The sequence below is a fragment of the Desmodus rotundus genome, chromosome 8 (assembly GCF_022682495.2).
Source record: "Desmodus rotundus isolate HL8 chromosome 8, HLdesRot8A.1, whole genome shotgun sequence".
In the NCBI taxonomy this organism is placed as follows: Eukaryota; Metazoa; Chordata; class Mammalia; order Chiroptera; family Phyllostomidae; genus Desmodus; species Desmodus rotundus.
Genome location: NC_071394.1, coordinates 92,546,463 through 92,567,070, shown reverse-complemented (window position 1 = coordinate 92,567,070; position 20,608 = coordinate 92,546,463). Strand labels below are relative to the sequence as shown.

At 39.8% G+C, this 20,608-nt stretch overlaps 1 protein-coding gene across 2 annotated transcripts in view; it reads right to left on the bottom strand.

Annotated features, from left to right (window-relative positions):
- The window catches only part of GRM7 (glutamate metabotropic receptor 7), an 838,973-nt gene that overhangs the window by 296,900 nt on the left and 521,465 nt on the right, over positions 1–20,608 (bottom strand). The window lies entirely within an intron of this gene.

Below are 20,608 nucleotides of genomic sequence, written 5' to 3'. Positions count from 1 at the left end.
CACATGTACACACACTCTGCAGTTATTCTAATAATTTTGTGGTCCTGAGGAAATTACACAGCATAAAAATGACAGCAGGATAAAACTGTGTTACAGATATGAAAATACAATTGAACTATGAGTTAGTCAAATATTTTCCAAGCTCATTTGAACCCTACACTTCTTATCCATATACTACTTCACAACATCCTAAGGACTAACATTAAACATGCCCCACACTCCCCCAACACCAAAAGAAAAAAGTGAAATGTAGTTTTAAAAAATATTTTAACATAGATTGAAGTGTGCAAAAAAAAAGCACTCTCCTTTAATTCTCAGTTAATAGCTCATTCTTTCAATCTTTCTGATTAACTGAGATGCTGTTATATTCTTTCCTTGGATAAAGATCACATTTCCCAAGAAAGAATCTGAGGTTTGAGTAAAATGAGGTGAAGCAGGAAGCATTATGTTTTACTTCTCCATCATGCAAAGAAAATTACCTTTTGAAATCACCTGATTTTCTGCTCCATTGTTATTTTTACCAAAAGAGTCCATTATTTATCTTAAAAACTCAAACTCTTTTAACCTTCTGTTGAATGCATTGTCAGCTGCACTACGTAAGAATAGCCTGTAAACTTTCACTACCAGGATTTCTAGTGTTCATTCTGCTGGTGAGGATTTCTCTTGGAAGGACCTGCTTAACTTGCCCATTTTAACACACCACTTTCTCAGAATATATGCCTTAGTTAATATGCATAAGACATCTTTGGGGGAAGGCATAAAATGCAAGAATATATGGATTTGAAATTATTAATATTAATATTTCAATGGGGAAGCCAAAAGAAAGAGATAGGGTGGGAGGTAGGCAGGAAACACATCAAAGAAGTTTGACACTGCAGACTTAAAAAGACAGCAGAAAGGCTCAGTGGATGCGAACTGGCCCAATGCTTACCAAGTTTCCAAGGAATGAAAATTTGTAATTTTTATTTGGATTTCACATATTAATTGAAGCTATGTGCTTTGGGAAGACCTCTCTGAAATTATGCAAGCTTGTGCTGACTGTGCTTTTAAACTTTGCATTCAACAAATTTTATTTTTTTGAATATGAAGCCTCAATCTAAAATATTTCTTGAGGCTGAAGTCCTGAGTGTTACTTTATGTAATTAATTAAGATACACATGCTTGGATCTATTGCCAATGATAAATACCACTAGTAAACATGAGAAGACTACACCACAGGAGATCTGAAGTGAGAGTCAGGGCACATTTGGGTTGTGATGAGCCTGCTGGGGTCTGGCAAGCGAGGCTGCAGGGGCAGCAGGGAGGATCCTGGAGCACTGGAAAATGTGGCAGGTTCTGAAAACCGCTGTGGTTACCCGGCAAGCCTTATTAAGATGCTACTGCAGGCCCTCCCATAATTTAAAAATAAATAACTCAGTTTACTGGATAACTGTTTTTTTTCCCTTCATGGGTATACATTTCTCTTTATGAGATGAATGTGAATGGTAAACTAAGATTATGTATTTATAAAAATTTACTTTTGTGCCATCTTTTATAGTGACCATATTTATAGAATCTCAGAGTGTAAACCCACAGCCTGTAAGGAATAGCACTAGAGGGAAAGCCAGAGATCTGGGTTGAGTCAAAAAGCGTATAGTGGATCGGAACCAAGATGGCGGCGTAGGTAGACACACTGCGCCTCCTCGCACAACCAGAACTGACAGAGAATTGAACAGCAAGGGGGACCAACACCAAGGAAATAGAAAATAAACATTCATCCAGACTGGTAGGAGGGGTGGAGAGGACTAGCGTGGCTGTGGCGGGACTGAGACTGGCGGAGTGTGGGACAAATGGCGCAGGCAGTCTGAGCACTAGCAGACCCTGCGGCCCCACATTTGCACAGATAAACCCAGAGGGCCGGACTCAGAGTGGCGGAGAACGGGGCAGGCAGAGCAGTGGGTAGCACCCTGCGGCACCACATTCGCCCACAGATAAACCTGACAAACGGCGGGGAGCGAAGCAGACTGCACAACCCAAGGCTCCAGCTCCGGGAAATAAAGCCTCAAACCTCTGATTGAAAACGCCCGTGGGGGTTGGGGCGGCAGCAGGAGAGACTCCCAGCCTCACAGGAGAGGTTGTTGGAGAGACCCACATGGGCCTGGAGTGTGCACAGGCCCTCTTACTCGGGAACCAGCACCAGAGTGGCCCAGTTTGATTGTGGGTGGTGGAATGAAAGATTGAAAGACAGAGGAGGGTGAGGCGGGCGCCATTGCTCCCACTCGGCCCCTCCCCCACGTACAGCGTCACAGCGCAGCGACCAGCATTACCCCGCCCCTGTGAACACCTAAGGCTCCGCCCCTTAAAGTAACAGACACCCCAAGACAACAACAACAACAAAAATGGCCCAAATGACAGAACACTTCAAAGCTCCAGAAAAAATACAACTAAGCGAGGGAGAGATAGCCAGCCTATCGGATGCACAGTTCAAAGCACTGGTTATCAATATGCTCGCAGACTTGGTTGAATCTATTCGAAAAACAGATGAAAAAATGAAGCCTATGCCAAGAGAAACAAAGGAAAATGTTCAGGGAACCAATAGTGATGAGAAGGAAACTGGGACTCAAATCAATGGTGTGGACCAGAAGGAAGAAAGAAACATCCAACCAGAAAAGAATGAAGAAACAAGAACTTGGAAAAATGAGGAGAGGCTTAGGAACCTCCAGGATGCCTTGAAACGTTCCAACATCCGAATTATAGGGGTGCCAGAAGGAGAAGAGGAAGAACAAAAAATTGAAAACTTATTTGAACAAATAATGAAGGAGAACTTCCCTAATCTGGCAAAGGAAATAGACTTCCAGGAAGTCCAGGAAGCTGAGAGAGTCCCCAAGAAGCTGGACCCAAGGAGGAACACACCAAGGCACATCATAATTACATTACCCAAGATTAAACGCAAGGACCTACATCCAAGATTACTGTATCCAGCAAAGCTATCACTTAGAATGGAAGGGAAGATAAAGTGCTTCTCAGATAAGGTCAAGTTAAAGAAATTCATCATCACCAAGCCCTTATTATATGAAATGTTAAAGGGAGTTACCTAAGAAAAAGAAGATCAAAAATAGGAACAGTAAAAATGACAGCAAACTCACAGTTATTAACGGCCACATATAAAACAAAAAACGAGAGCAAACTAGGCAAACAACTAGAACATGAGGGTTGTCAATAAGGGAGTGGGAGGGGGAGAGGGGGGGAAAGGTACAGAGAATAAGTAGCATACATGATAGGTGGAAAATAGACAGGGGGAGTGTAAAAATAGTGTAGGAAATGTAGAAGCCAAAGAACTTAGAAGTATGACCCATGGACATGAACTATAGGGGGGGAATGTGGGAGGGAGGGGGGTGGGCAGGATGGAGTGGAGTAGGGGGGGAAATGGGACAATTGTAATAGCATAATCAATAAATATATTTAAAAAATGTGAGTAAAACAAACAAAAAAAAAGCGTATAGTGTTGTGCATCTCTCTGTAGGCGAGGCCCAGTGAGAGTTCACTGGGATGAGCAGCTCCCGCAAAGAATGACAGGGTTCATGGCCACAGTGCTGTGGGCAGCGTGTGTTCATTGCCTATTTTCTGTGCACCAGGCCCTGTGCTAAGCACATTCCATAACTTAATTTCTAAACCTCTCGACACCGTCTTGGGTAGGTACTATTGTTTTTCCCATTGGCCATCCACTTCCTGCCTCTCTGTCACTTCAGTATACACTGTAGAAACTTAGGTAAATGGTTTCTTCCAGGTGCACACAAAGCAATGAACTGGGAGTCTTTCTTCTTTAATCTTTTTATTTTCAACATAAGTTTAGAGCCAAAATCATCTCAAGATTCATGCCAGCCATGATTTTTGCATCCCCTTGTCCCCACTGCAAAGAGGAAATGGATGTTTCTTCCCTGAAGTCCCCTCGAGTGGAAAAGTTAATACCCAGAAAAATCACTGAAAAGCCTGGCGGAAGAATGAAGAAAGCAAATCAACGATGGCAGATGACTTACCAACTGATCGACCCTGAGGACCAAAATTTTGTTGCAATTTAACACAACACACTAATGTTCTGCAGTGGATACACATCGAATGCTGCTTAGAAATTCAAAAATAGTTCCACCAAGGGAGAAAACAATGTGTGGCCATTTTCTATGCGGGAAGCTTTCTGGGGAGCTACTTAATTTTTATTTAAAATTGAGTTTTCTTCTGTGATCCCATTTTCAATTTCCAGGTTAAGTGCAACTAAAGATATATGCAGTGAGTAAGCTTGCTGTGGTGCGGTGGGGAGGGTGGGGGTAGGTTTCATACAATGCACAGAGGACATGGGATTGAAAGGGAGGAACGTCTCAGCCCCAGTGTTCACCCCCCCAAAAAGTGTGGAAGGTGTTCTGAGAGACTCAGTGAAGACCAACAGCAGCCTGCTGTAGGTAATGCCAACCAGCTCAGCAAAGGTAATTGCAGTGCTTTTGAAACCCACAAGAAAACTTGCAAAAACAAACAAGAAAAGGATGTGTTTCTTAAAATAATGCATAGATTCAGTTTCTGTTTCTCACAGATTTTTCTTTCCTCTGATTCTTAAGCTAAACTTCTGCTTATACAGTTTTGGTTTTGGTTGCTTCTTCTATGCAAACTATAAACTCATTGGTAAAGCATCCTTTCCAGAGCTGACTTAAAGATTAAATAAAAATAATAATGCTATAGCCCTGGCTCATGTGGCTCAGTGGATCGAGTGCAGCCTGAGAACCAAAAGGTCACTGGTTCAATTCCCAGTCAGGGCACATGCCTGGGTTGCGGGCCAGACCCCCAGTAGGGGGCATGTGAGAAGCAACCACACATTGATGTTTACCCCCCTCTCTTTTTCTCTCCCATCCCCTCTCTAAAAATAAATAAATAAATAAAATCTTAAAAAAAATAATACTGCAATAAATGTCTCTTCTCCTAACCCATTCTTCAGCCCACATCCATTTAAAATGGACTTTTGGACTCTGAAATGGTGTTTATGCTATTCCAGGAGTTGTATTCAGGTAGAACTTTCAGAATATTCATGAAACAATTTATTTTACATGCGTTTAGATACCAGATGTGTTAACAGATCTGGGCAATCATCAGCAATAGTTGTTAAAACCATGAGGCGAAAGGCGGTGGGGATTTTATAGTGAACAGGCCAAGGTGCCAACACTTGCTTAGTCTCTTCCTTCTTCTGTTTCTCTTCTTCCTCCTTGTCTTCCATCCTTCTCCTTCTCCTTCTCCTTGTGCTTTAAACATTAGCAAATAATGTAATTTAGAAAATGGTTGTGTGTGGGAGGGGAGAGAGTGGGGGGAAACTAAACCTGATCAAGCTTCTGGATCTATCGACTAGTTTATAGGAAATACAGAAGATGGAGAAAGATGTAAATCAACAGTTCAGAAATGCAAACAGTGAAATCCAAAAGTGCAAATTTCTACAGAAATAGTAACTGCTTAACAAATAATTGGCAAAAAGTGAAAATAAACAGGAACATTTTTAGATTAAAAAAGACATATGTATCAAAAATGTTGTGTGCACACTTTGTCTAGATCCACATGTGAACAAACCAACAGTGTAAACACAGTCACGAGAAAAGTGAGAGACTGATGATGATAAGCAACTGCTGGTTTTGTTAGTGCATGTGTGTTCGTGTTATGTATTTTTAAGGGAATCTATCTTTTAGAGATGCATACTGAAGTATTTAAAAAAGTAAATGTTGAGATTTACTTTAAATTGGCCAGTAGTGGAAGAAAAGCATGCATGGGGTATACGTGAAGATAAATTGACTATGTATTGAACACTGTTGTGATTCATTGATAGATACATTGGGATTCTCGGGATTCATCATATGTTCTCTCAGCTTTTGTGTTTGTTTGAAAGGTCAGATGATGCTGTAAAAGTAAAAGAAGAGAGAAAAAGAGTGTGAAGACAAGGAAGAAGAAGGAAAAAAAGAAGAACAAAAAGAAGAATATTGGAGTTAAGAAAAAGGGAAATAGGCAGGAAGGCAGTAGTGGATATGAAGTTAGTTGCATTTATGTGACACCTACTATGTGCCCAACACCCTAATAGAGATGAGTGATCCAGATGTAAATACAGATCCCTTTCACACTCTCTCATGTCACAACTCTGCTGAAACGCTGCTGTGGAAAAGCAGAGCTTCCATCTCCCATCTCAGGTCTTGCGGGTGATTCTGCTTCTCAGGCATTACAAAGGGGCACACATATTGCAGAGGCTATGGAATATGGGCAGGGTCTTCTGACTCCTGTGGTCTAATGTCCCTTCCTGGAAGCAAGCTAGGCATGCTGTGGGGTTGGAATGATTTCATCTCATTGGCACCATGGCCCTTTGCCTTCTGAGACACAGAGAAAAGGCATAAGGGAATTCGTTCCCCTGGATGGTTTGAAAGGACTCAGAATCATCAGTCCAATGGAAGCTCATAGAAAAAGAAAAAGCCATTGTTTAGTTCCATTTGAGCTGTGCATCTAGTTCTAGTGACTGAAAGAAGGGGAGGGGAATGAATATAGCTCATACATGCCGAGATCCCTGGAGGCACTTCTCAGTCTTAAACATTGCTATAAGCCCAGAGCCCAAAGCAGGGCCTGGAGTGAAGTGGACATCCAGGAAATGAGTGTTTAATGAAGGATGAAGGAATGAATGAATATCCTGGAAAGGGAAATAAAGTAAGAAGCAAGTAGCTTCCTTAGAAGAGTAGAAGAGAAAGGTTATGATCCTTCCCCCTGGATAGTGACAGCTGAGGTGGAGAGTTTAATTCAGGTGATCAGGCGACTGCAGGCTGAGATGGAGAGAAAACAGCCACATACCAAACCCTGCTATTTGGGATCACCTCCTTTAACTGAGTTCTTATGTGCCTAAAGACTCTATTATTGCTTCCACTGGTTTCCACTAAGTTATTCAAGTAAAGGTGAAAAGAATATTCTGTTAGCTTTCTTTTTGAAGGCAAGATTCATTTTACACAAAACAAAAACATACATCTGTATGCACACCTCTCTAATTGTACTTTTGACCATCTAGTCACGGTCACTCAAAAATAAAATAGGTTCTTTCATATTGAGCACTAACAATATTCATAACTGATGAGAAATAAAGTTGATATGATTCTCAAATAAGGGTTTCTGAAGACTCTGCATTTCTTTGGAATGTCACATTCCACCAGCATTAAGAAAATAGAACAGCTATCCTGACTAAGAAAAAATCTTAACAACTTCTAACAAGAAAGTTGAACCAGTCAGAACACACTTGATAATTTACCTGAAGAGCAACTATCCACATCTCGTTACTTGTGGGAAAAAAAGTGTTGGTTTGGCCAAAAATTTCATTGAGTTTTTTCCATATGATGGCTCTAGTAGCACTTAGTTGTCCTTAACCTCACTTGAAACAATTTTGTTAGATTGTATGGTGATAGCTGTGATGTCAACATGCATTAAAAAAAACTTATCAAAATTGGTGAATTCTTGTGCAGCCTTTTTAATATTGAAGATGGAAGAAAATATGAAACATTTTCTGCATATTATGCTTTATTATTTCAAGAAAGCTAAAAAGGCAACTGAAATGCAAAAAAAGATTTGTGCAGTATATGGAGAAGGTGCTGTGACTGATCAAATGTGTCAGAAGTAGTTTTTGTGAAGTTTCTTGGTACTATTGACATTTTGGCCAAGTAATTCTTTGCCGTGGGGCTGTCTTATGCACTGGAAGATGTTTAGCAGCACCCTGGCCTCTACCTACTAGAAGCAAAGAGCAGAAAATAGCCAATTTACTCAAAATATCCAAGTCAATAAAGTTACTAGTGAAAATGAAAAGTGTGTCTTTTATTTTATGGAAAAAACTGAATGAATTTTTTGGCCAACCCAATAATTAAATGGTACTGGAGTGGAACCCTCTGTAGAACAGGACAGAAAAAGGTTCTTGACACAAAATCTTAAAATCCAGGCTTAGTTTAAAACATATGTTGCCAATGATTTAAAAGGAGAACAGTCCTTCAAAATCCCAACATTGTGAAACCAAAATGCGATGGCCATTTCCATTTCTCCTGTAATCAGCCCAACCATTGCCCAAGAACAAGGATTTGGAGCATGGAGGCTGTTAGCAGACAAACCTGGGTAGAAATTCTGCCTCCACGCGCATTATGCTCATGACTGAAGGGGAGTTATAGAACCTCCCTTAGCTGTTCCTTCATCTTTAAAAAAGTAATCATTATGAAAGAGAAACTGATGATACTCCCCACATGGCTCAACACTGTGAGGAGAAAAGCTTGTATCACTTGCAACACTCACTCTTTCCTGGGGATTATATCCACTCCAAAAATGTCATCACCTACTCCAAGCACACAGTCAGAAATGGACTACCAAAATCAAGGCCAAATTTTACCTTACCTCTATTGGGACTGGTAGTTTAGACCCTAGGCTTCATTTCCAAAGCTCACCTGGATCTTCATAGGCTCAAGTGATCGCCCTCCTCCAGACCATTCTCAGAATTAAATCCTCATGCCTCCCATCCATGCTTTACCGGACACAGCCCACCAGACAAGCCTCGCTGATGATCCTTTGCTTGCCGAGCTCTCACCTTCACATGCTGACTCTCCCTTGTCCAGCCACCGACTCCTTTCATGTTCACAAGTCCTTTCACTGGGCTCTCTGGAACTCCTAACCCACACTGATCATTCCTCAACATAACCTTATCCTTAACTAAAACATTGACGTTCCCTGAGAATCCTGCTTAACCCTGTGACTTTATTAAGTGAAGATTTTTTCCCTTGCATTGTCTGTGTATCTCTGTGCCCTTCTTACTCCCCAATACAATTTGCATCCTATAACTTATTTCCCCCTTATAGAAAACTGGTCCATTGGTTTTACCATACCTAGAAGCCTACAAGCCGACAGTTTCATGGATTGGCAGGAGACATGAGACTCACGGTCAGAGACAAGGGCTTTATTTCTCACAGAAATAGTAGTAGTCAGAGTATCAGCCTTTGGAGGCTCTGTTTCCCCAATCCCAATCCACAGAGTTATGGAAAGAGGACCATATGACAAAATGGCCCATGCTACAGGAGAGAAACCCAGAGCTTTGGGAACCTTGTCTTCTATACTGACAGTAAGCATGTCTAAGCTTTGCTCTGAAGAGAGACACTACCTCTGTTTTCCAAGGTGGTTTGCTGTACAAACGTCCTTGAAAAGATATCTGGAACAAAGGCAGGTAGTGTGTCTGCTCACGTGACAGGCAGAAAAAAATGAGAGATCCACGGAGAATTTCCTTCCAACAATATCCACTCTTCTCATTACAAAATCAATCTCTGGGTTTGAGGACCACATTCCCTTACTTCTCACGCTCTTTCCTGGGGATTATATCCATTCCAAAAATGTTATCGTCTACTACAAATCTATATTTTGTAGCTCCACCGCAGATTTCTGAGTTGTAGACATATACACGGAGTTGCTTTCTTCACCTTTGCCTTATTGGTATATTGAACTAAACATGTCTAAAACAAAATAAACTGTTTCCTCTCCCACTTTCTAGGTCTTGCCTGCACAAATGTATGAGAACTCCTGCACTGGATAGATTATCTCCCCAGACCTACTCCTCACCTTTCTCTATGCCCCAAGATGCTCACTCTGATAGGCAGAATCAAAGAACTCTCTTGCCTTTTGACATCCAGGTGGTTTGGCCAGTGGCAGTCACAGGCAGGGGACCGGAGTGCAGGAGGATGGTTGGTCTTATTATTTATTTGTCTGGCTCTCTCCCATCAGGTAGCTTCTCTTTACAGATATTCTGCCAGGATTTTGGCACCCGCTCTCCCGCTGTCTCTGCATGCACTTTCAGACTAGGAGTGATCATGGTTCTCTGTGTTACTAGACCAGAGGTGCTGCACTGGCCTCTGCTGCTGCCTTAAGTCACTCCTGCGGCACCTGTGTAGATTGGCTCTTCTTGAAATGCTCTTTAAATACTCCAGTTTGAATCATCATTTCCTGCTTGGACTCTGACTGATACAGCCAGCTGTGTGAACCAGAAATGGGGGGCGGGAATAGTGACCACATTCCAGAGATTCTGATTCCCAAATGCAGCTTATAAGATGTTTAAGTCTTATTTTTCTCAGGGCTTACACTTGCTATAGAAAAAAGTTCGGCTTGATTGCTTTATTGATTTATTGATTGATTGATTGATACATATAATGGTAACCCTTTCATGCCAGGAGTTGTCACTTTCATGAATCATTGTTTACATGAGTAAAGCAAAATGCTGTGTGGTTCAAATCTCATCTCTGCTCAGCACTAGCCAAGCGGCTTTGGACAAAGCCACTTAACAAATGTCTCCGCAGTTTGCCTTTGTCTTTCTCTTCAGTGGACTGTAAATATCATCAGCTCTGCCAACGTTACTGAGTTGTAGGGACGATCAAATGACAGGGCATATTGGAACGATTTAAAGACTGCAAAGTGCATCTCATACAAAGTAAATCAGTACCCAAGCATATGGAAATATATTATTTAATCTTCCATGTTTTCCAAGAAATGCAAGTCAAAATAGAAGTAATATTTTAGTAGTGTTGCCAACAGCCGAATAAATTAGTATAGCCCTTTCAGAAAACAATTCGACAATACACTTCAATTGTCCAAAAATACTTATATTGTAAATCTGTTGTAATAAAAATAGGTAATGCTACTTATGTATCAGGCAATGTACTAAGCACTTTACATGTATTAACTCATTTAGTGCATCTCCTTCAAACACAAGACAAAACTCCCTCAGGTTATTATCATCATCTATATTTTACAAATTAGGGAAGAGGTCACAGAGATGCAATGGCACTTACACCAGGCTTCATAACTAGTGTGGGGCAGTACCCAAAATTAATTTCAGGAGATTTTTGTTCTTTTCTACTCCTAACAACTTCTAAAAATTCATCCTAAGAAAGTAATTCAAAAGAAGGATAATGTAAGAGGTCTTGAAATATTTCTTAATGTGCTTTATATATAGCTGCAAAGTTTAGGAGAAATATAAATGACGTTATTACTTTTTAAAAGATGCTCAAAATAAGCCCTGACCAGGTAGCTCATTTGGTTAGAGCACTGACCCGATATAGCAAGGATGCAGGTTTGAACCCTGTCAGGGCACATATGAGAATCAACCAATGGATGCAGCAATAAGTGGAACAACAAATTGATCTCTCTCTCTCTCTCTCTCCCTCTCTCTCTCTCTCCCAAATCAGTAATTTAAAAAAAGATGTTCAAAAGAAAAATTTTAAGTGTAAATATTACAAAAAGCTAAACTTTTTGTTCATTTAGATTTATGTTCACCTACTTATTTGCAGGGTGAATGAAACATTGTCATTTAAGAAAGTACCCAGTAAGCATAGGTTTTTATTATTTTTATTACTATGGTTTTAGCCCTGCATCTAATTTCTTCCTTATAGCATATAAAATACAGCGATTCTTCAGTTATGAGAATAACAATCAATAGAGGAAAATATATGGTCAGACCCGGGAGGCTGATGTGTTCCCTAGTCCTCCATTCCTGTGAATTTTTCTTTTTCTAAAGGAAGAAATGACTAATATATTACAGTTTATTGGATTTTGGGATTTTCACACTTTTACTTAAAATGGAGCACTTGTCAACTCAAATAAGTGCAGAACTTGCTATTTTCTTTTTGTGTCTTATAAGAATCAACATAATGGGCTTAGCAAACATTTAACATGTGCAGCTCAACAAATCCTGCAATGCCCCCGATTCAACTCATTAGATGAGTTTCCAAATGAAAGATTCTACTTCAGTGCTCGCAAGTGCAGCAAGCTGGCCACCGTCAGGAAGACACAGGCACGCCCGACCTGCCCCTCCTCTCCCTATTGGATCAAATGCAAGAAATATTGCGCGCACAACAGATTTTTGTTTCAAGCATGGAAAGTAAAATTAATGTCTCAGCAACTACTTGTTCAGCTCTTGCTCAATGCCCGACCTGAGCTAGGGCTGGGCATATGAAGAAAGACATAGCAGGTGAATGAGGGCCTGGTTGCACAGAGCTTGCAGCAAAGCACAGGAGAGAGACATTTACCACATACGCAGACTAAAGAGGACAGTGTCACAAACAGCGGCCAGTACAGCAGAAGGAAAGAAAGGTGGGAGACTAGACAGCAGAGGACCCAGATCATGGTGGGACACCAATGGGGGCTTTCTGAAAGAGGTGACAATGAGACGTGAAGGGTGAATGCCTGTTAATTAGTCAAAATCATGTGGAGGAAAGGGGATTCCAGGTGGAGGGAACAGCACATGCCAGGCTCTGTGGGAGGGAGAACCAGGTGCCTTTACAGAAAGAACTAAAAGAAGATAAGAGCCCCCAGAAGTCTGAGATGGACCTGCCACAATGCTGAGTTTTAGCCTTCTCTCTTCGAACAGGCAGGACTATTAAAATGTCTTGAACATAGAGGATAACACAATTAGTAGTCCTATGTGCTAAAAATATCACCAATTGAGGTTTTGAAAAGTTCTTGAAACTCAATAACACTTTTTCTGCAATCTAACAACTTGTTCAAGGAAAGAGGGAATCTATTAAAACATATAATCTGTGCCGGAGGCATGGTTTATGTGGTAGTCACATGAACAGCCAGGCTGTCAGCCAGCAGAAGTCCCATAATTGTCTATCCAAGTGATTTTTGTACACTTGCATCCACATCGAGGGAGCTGCTTCAGTCTGGCTTGTAACATACTTTTCTTTTTATATTTTTGTGTTTTTTATTTTAAAGTGAATTCTAAAGTGTAACCTTTTGTTACAAACTTGCCTGAAACTTGCTGGTGACAGTTGCATTTTTCTCAGATGAAAAGGCAACAGCAACTTGTAATTCAACATTTTTCTTTCATAGTAAATTGCCCGTTTCTGCCAGAACAATGGACCACTCTGGTAGCTCAATTTGTAAGTGCTCCTCTAATATTGGGAAGCTCTTCCCTAGAAGTGTTATTTCCTACTGCTGGGGTTTCTCGCTACTTCAGTCCCTGCGATTGGCTGTGATAAGGCTGCAGGCATGTTTGTTTGCCCCACCCTAAAAAGGACAGAGTCTCTCGGATGAACAACAGAAAACTTGACAGTTGTGGCTGCAGTTCCCTGTTGCATAATTAGGCTGCCTAGGAGATGAGGCATTTGAATCCTCTATTCTTCTCTTTCTACAACCTACCAGCTTTTCACCAATTTAGGAAAGTTTGAGAATAAAGTGGACACTATTGCCCTCTTTTGAGTTTAGAAGAGAAGAAAAGAAATGAGGTCAATTCTGGTCTTCAGAGCCGCTGTTTGTAAGGGAGGACCAAAGAATCAAACCAGGATCATTATCCCGTGTCCCCTAAGGGCCCTTAGGTGGCTGAGTGTCATGGTGTGAGGGGATTGCTGTATAAATAAACCCACAAAGTTACCCCCAAAGGAGAAAGTGCCTGTTCATGTTCAGTTTTCTCAGCGTCTCATAAGGCAATCAAGCATCGGCGGAGAAAGAGCATGGGGAGAAATCAGCAGTATTGATCATTTGGTTGAGTCATGTGAACCACGGCTTCTTTATCTGTACAATCAGAATAATACTGTTCACAGACAGTCAGGACTGTGGAGATAATCTCTGCCGACTATCTTCCTAGAATAATTCTGCACTCTTGTTTCTTAAGTCAGCTTCTTATTTGTTTCTTTCATAGCACTAATCACAATTTGTAATTATTTTATTCATCTTCCTTTGGTTTTCTGTCTGCCTCCCACACTGGAATATAAGTTCCCTGAGGGCAAAGAAGCCTTGTCTGTGCCCTCAAGCCCAGCACCGGCATCAGCCCAGTGCCGCAGTGCAAGCCACACTGGTTGAGCGCCCAAGTGAGTGGCAGAAGGCATGAGAAAATGAATGCTTGCCATTAGTTAATGGGGTTATTGTATTTTTTCATCAGCAGCCATGTTCTCACAGAAGTCACAGAATGTCTCCAAAGTGCAATTTTGCTTTGTTTGAATCTGTAAAAGGAGGATCATACCTGAATAGTCTATTTCATGGGGTTGAAATGGGCATCAAATTGGATGATATAAACTCATAACAGTGTATTGACACATGTATATCGCTATAGCAGCAAAGAATTTTTAAGGTAAAGGAAGAACAAGATTAGTTATAAAAATAAAGAAAGGCCAGGCATTTTGAACCATGGAGGGGTTCTCTTTTTAGTTTTAATTTTTATAAAGGCTCCTAAACACATTGAACACTCACTATTTCCACAGGGCACTGTTCTCTTTACTCCTTGCGAATGACCCCAGGTTGTAGGGCCTATCATTATCCCACTTTACAGGTGAGGAACTAAGGCACTGAACACATTTCGGTAACTTGCCCAAGTGACATTCGAAGTGCGAGAGCTAGGTTCGGACTGAGGCAATTTGACTCTGTAACTGCTCTCGTGAATTCACAAGGGCCCGCCCCTTCAGCAGGCAGCTTGGATCCTGAGTTGCTACATAATAGAGGCTGTGCTTTAAGTCTCCTCACAGCTATTTTCATCTGGGAAGGTAAATAATAAATAATATTTGAGGATGAGAATGAGGAAATGGGAAACCTTCCCATGTGTTCACCCACCTACTTGATCTACTGTTACTGGAAATGGTGAGACAAAGTTAGAAAGAGCCCAAAAAGTTCTTATCTGGGTTTATACATACGGTAGATATTTATCTTGTGAGCACATTGCACACACTGTAAAACTAAAATGCTCTTAGTGTCTATACTTCTCTTTGCGGGGGAAAAAGAAAAACTGGAAAACCTGTGGTACTAGAAATTCTTCCCAAAGAAAGCTATATTCCATTCTAGCTTGCTTGATGGTACTTGATAAGTCATTCAACAGCTCTTTCGTATACCTACTAAACACACTCTAAGTATCCCATTTATAATACTTATATTGATTACAAGAGGCACTTTGTTTACAAGGACTATTGCTGAGAAGACACATATGCATTAATTCTCCTAATTCAGGAATTCCTCTCATTCACTGCCCGGCCTGATATAGACTTCTCGATAATGGTAAGGCCATAACTCCCGTTTCTAAAGCCATTGCCTGTTGGAGTTAATGAGAAAGAAATGACACACAGTTCAAATAATTGTGGCTTCTAGCATTTATGGAGCAGTTTTGCCTGGACCCCTGGGCTTTCAACTTGGGGTTCCACTGCCTGGACTGATTATGCACAGAATTAAACACAGCTCCTGTAGATGCTTTGGTGTTCCGTATGGCAAGAGGAATCTGAGGACACAAGGCCTAAAGTAACATGGTGTGCGGTGGAGACAACTTTTATTGTTTAATTTTTATTTATTGATTTGAGAGAGAGAGAGAGGAATGGAGATGGGGAGGGAGGCAGGAGGAGAGACAGAGAGACAGCAATTTATTGTTTCACTTATTTATTCATTCCATTGGTTGATTCTTATATGTGCCCTGAATGGGGATCACATCTGCAGCCTTGTTGTATCGGGATGACACTCTAACCCACTGAGCTACCTGGCCAGGGTGATACCACATCTTAAACCTTGTAGGGTTGGTGGCAGAAAGAAGAATTCATTTATTGCAGGGTTTATCCATAAAGATTGATTTATTAAGGCTGAAGATAGCTAACCCCTACCTTGGGCATATGGTCAAGATTTGAGTAAACACAAAGCTTAGTCCTTTGTTTGTACTATTTAATAAAGACAAAGACCTAGTCTGCCATCTATAACTCTTTTACTTTGGTTGTACTTATATAATATTGAGTGGTAATATTTTTATGTATTAATATGTCATCTCACACATGTATATGTGAATAAGCTTGTGTGGCTCTAACCTCAGTCTTGGAAGCTTCAGAGCTTTAATTCATTGCTTTAGGAAAGCAGGTAGTAACAGAACAGGGAAAAATGATTGAATTTTGAGTTCTATGTGGTCAGTACTAATTTCTAAGCTTTGAAAATTGTGTGCTGAAAGATTCAGGACATGCAGTGTGTGCCATATACAAAAGACATGGAAGGATGTGAGATTGGATCTTAGCTAGCCTCCTCCCCCAGCCTCTAATAAAAACATTCAGGAATGGCAGATCAGTAAGAAGGGAGAGACTTTGGGAAGCATGAAAGCAAAATGTTGGTATTCTAGGCTCTGCAACCTCCATACCAGAGTCAGAGGAGGTCTGTGAAAGTAGGCAAAATCAGAGCTGAACCTGGAGAAACCTAGAGGCCAGAATCAAGATCCCAGCTCTAGTCACCTTGACATCACCACTGCTAAGGAGAGGCACAGACAAGGTCATCAACCCTGGAGGAGGATTGGTGGACATCAGGAAGTCATGGACAGATGCCAAAGACTCGGAGCAAATGGACCCCTCAAATGCCTCCAATGTCCTAGTCTTTAACAGCTCTCTGTAACTAAGCTTCATTTTCATTGATCAGGTAAAATAAGGATTTCTAAAAAGACTGATTAAATTAATACGAACTGTTGGAATGGAGCCTTGAAAAATAAAGAGAGGTTCTAGAGAAAAAAAAAAGAAAGAAAATAATCAAAGTTTTATTTTTGTGGCCTGGGAGATACCCACTGTGATAGATAACCATAGAAAAGGCTACAGAATATTTGCTATTAGAAGCAAGCACTATCCTCCTCATCCTTATCTTCTCTCAAACTTATCCAGAAGAATAACTGACAAAGCTGGTGATATAATTCCCATTGGTAAAAGGTGACTTTTTGTACTCAAATGTCCTTGTAAGGAGAATGTCATTGGTTTTAAAATAATACAAGGAGATGAAATTTAATATCTAAGTGAATTAAGAGCAAAGCCACAGCATTAACATGGCAGCTAATACGATTTAATGTTACACTTAAACCTTTTTTTTTTTTTACTATTATATATGGGAACCCATTGTCTAGAAAGTCATTTTTTCATGGCCATGTGATTTATCTTCAGTACTCCTATTCCAAAAATAATTTAAAGATTTCTAAGAACAATGAGGACTTCAGATGTGACAGTCAGATAATTTTAACTTGGAAAATACTATATAATTAGCATCACATCTCTCTAAATTCTATGAGCAAACTCACCCAAATAGTTACCATAAATGCTATACTAAATTCACAAAGTTATTTACCTTAGCCTTCCTGTGATGATTCTGATATAAATACTTAAATAAAATTTTTAATAATTTAGCACATACAATTTCAGTTCCCACACAGATAGAAACCAACCATCTAGGAGGGAGGCCAGGGAAGATTTAAGGGTGATCATAATAAGAGAAACATCAACCAAGACTCAGATTTAAAGATGATTCAGAGAATAAAAATTTCAACAAAGAATCATATTAATACACAATATCATAACAAAAACTGCATAAAGATTAGGTAATAAATAATCAGTGTCAAATCTCTGTTTAAGAGAAAGCACAAAAGTGTAAAATGCATTTTAAATTGCTTCTCATCAAAATGGCTTCAAAAAAATCTTAGAGTGCCAAAGGGTTAGCCACTATTTATCCATAACTTTTTTGATGAAAATTCTTCAATTATGCTGAATAAATTAGGTGTCATAATACAACATCTATATAACAATTAAAGGTCAACTTAGAATAGAATAATAAAATGACAGGGAGAACCAATTAGCATGGTCATAAATTCTTTCTGTAAATATTTTCTCAAAACACTTGACTTGAGTGTAATTCTTTGCCTTGATAGTCCTGTTAAAATTTATACAGGATTTGCTGAGCCTGGGTTCCAGATAAGAGTAACAGATTTGAGAAATACATGGCTTATTCACTAACAGCCATTTCTCATCAGGGTTTTTTTGGCCCCACCAACAAAGTGACCTTTACTTATACTATTAGCTTTGAGAAGTGAGGTGTAAAGAAAATCACAGCTTAGGGATCTGACCTCCCAAAATGTGGGCATTTATCAGAGTGTGCTCTTTTTAGCCCCTGACATTTTCCAAAGTAAACGTTGGTTGATTAGGGACTTAAATCAAAACTGAATTTGCTTATTGTGTGATTTGAAAGCACTAGCAATGGAATATAGTAGCTTTTTAGAAAAAAAAAAAAAGCCACTAACTTATCCTCTGTCATCTCAAAAGGAAAACAAACCTCTGAAAGTCAGATGTCCCCTTCATGGGATGATGAATTTCTAAACGCTGAGTTCCTTCTTTTCAGTAAAGAGGAAACTGATGAATCAGTATTCACAAAGTAGCATTTGACAAAACAGTATTGTTAGTTAGACAAATGTTCTGTGTAAGCCACAAGATATGAGAGATAATTTTTATGGGCTGCCATAGCAAGCACATTCAGATTCTCAAAACCTCCTTCTCATTTTAAAGAATGAGTTTGGGAGCAAAGGCCTCGGAGATGATATTAACCATATAAAAATACAGCACATCAGGGATAAAATGTTACAAAATCTGGGACATGAGGTGTCAGGCAAGTCTAACACCCGATGATGCTTGGACACACCTTCTACATTTTGGCATTGAGATTCCTTAAGCGTTAAGGTTCATTTTCCATTCACAACATAAAATTGTGTGTTACCTGTCTATACACTTTTTGAGACCTCAATACACCATTGTTTAATGTGCACCCCAGTGAAGAGCTCCTGGCCATCTTATGTACTTATTCAAATCCCTGGCTTTATTTTTTCTTTTAGAATTTGTCTTGCATCTTGATTTTCCTCAGGGCTGATATAAGACAATAAGATCTTCAGGAAACCCTCACAGGCAACTGCATTCACCCCAGAACAAAGAACTGTTGTTAGCTTGCATGGGCTATTACTATGTTCCAGTTTGATTTTAGATCATTCACTTGAATTTTCTAATTTAATTCCCACAACAAATTAGGGTATTAAGTTTTATCAACCCCATTTCAGAGTTGAGGAAGGGCTTTCGGAGGTTAAATAATAATGTCCAAGCCCTCACAGGGTACTCAGGAGTAAACTTAGAACAAAGCCCAGGTCTCTTTCAGGCCCAACCCCATGGTTTCTCAAACACTTTTCATCCTCAATCTCTGTTTCACAGACCGCTTTATCTCTGTACTTTTCTTTCGTTTCTTGACTTCAGTATCTTCACAGAAATATAATATTCTTTCCAAAGAGATCATACTCTAAACTGGCCTTTGTGCCAGGGGTACACCTGCAAGTCTTAAGGGGGAACACCCAGTAAGTGAGGTGAAGACAGCAGAACATAAACAGTACTTGAAAAACAATCACATCTGACCTTTCTGCTCAGAGATAAGCACTCTGTGGTGAACGATCTAGAAGAGCTTCCCTTATTGTGTGTGTAGCTAGCACTGTTTCCATGAGAAAATGTAACTTTACTATAAAGTAGCATGAATGCCATTAGTATCTGTCAAATGTAGTTTGTGTTTCCTGTAAATATGATTAAACAAATGATCAATAAACTTGCTCAAGTGCATGATCTTTTGGAGAGTGGCATCCCCAACAACCCATGAGCAGGATGGGTCACTGCCAAGGTTGAATCTATATCAATGGAAATTAGGCCACTGCAAGGGAAGGTAGGAGGATGAATGTCTAACTCTTAGGGTCAGGAGACCTTTGGATTGGGTATCAAGAAAGGTTGTGCTATTCTTAAAATATTGAAGATAAAATGGCTTGTGTTAAAGGATATAAAAAGACTGGGATTGACCCTGGTTGGAACAATCCTGAGGACCACAAGCCAGTCCATCCACTTTCCAGACACTCTACAGACTATTACATGTCAGAGAGAACCAAAAAACTGCCACCAATCATTTGGATACTTCTAGTATACTTGGATATTCCTTGTCACATAGATAAATTATCCAGACATCAAACTAATTTCTTCAGTTTCCACTTGAAAGCTTTGTGTCACTTAGGTCTAGTCATCATTGAATTAATGTTTCCTTTTCTCCCAACACAGTAAGAATATTTCCGAAAACACTGATGCTATACACCATGGCATAGAGAATGTGGTTAATATGATATTCTAGTTAACTGAGTTATACATTCAATTATGCCTATTTATTTTGTATCAATGTTTTACTCACATTGCTGTGCATATCATATCTTTCCTTTTTTCTTTTTTTTTTTTTTTACCAAAAACTTCTTGGAAATGCCTAAAATTAAGCATCCTCACATTATTCATAGTGTTTTTAGTATCATCTTTTACATAGGTTATCCCTAATTAATAGATGATTTTGGAATGGCTGTTCAAAGAACTATATTACAAAGATTAACTAAACACAGAAAGTGTATCTAACATGGGTGTGTGACTTTCCTGAGCATACAGAATGCATTTTAGAATTTGGTGGGACTTCAAGGTCATCATTACAAACACTCAAGGCAACTGAAGTATAGACTTGGGGAATGCTGCTTAATAGAGGGCTAGGGGATAAGCTAGTAGATCATGTCACATCCTTGCATGATTTCTAGCACTCTTAAGATAAAGACCGAGTTCCACACACATCCCAACTTAATTTATCCTTTGTCCATATCTCTACACTTGCAACCTCGGCTCACACATTCATTCTATTATTTTCTTTAGTCACATTATTTTGTTTTTCACATCCTGAAAGGTACCACAATTTCTCCTGACACAACCCCTTTGCCATGTTATTCCACCATCAAATTATTCTCCAATTTGCCCTTCCCCTG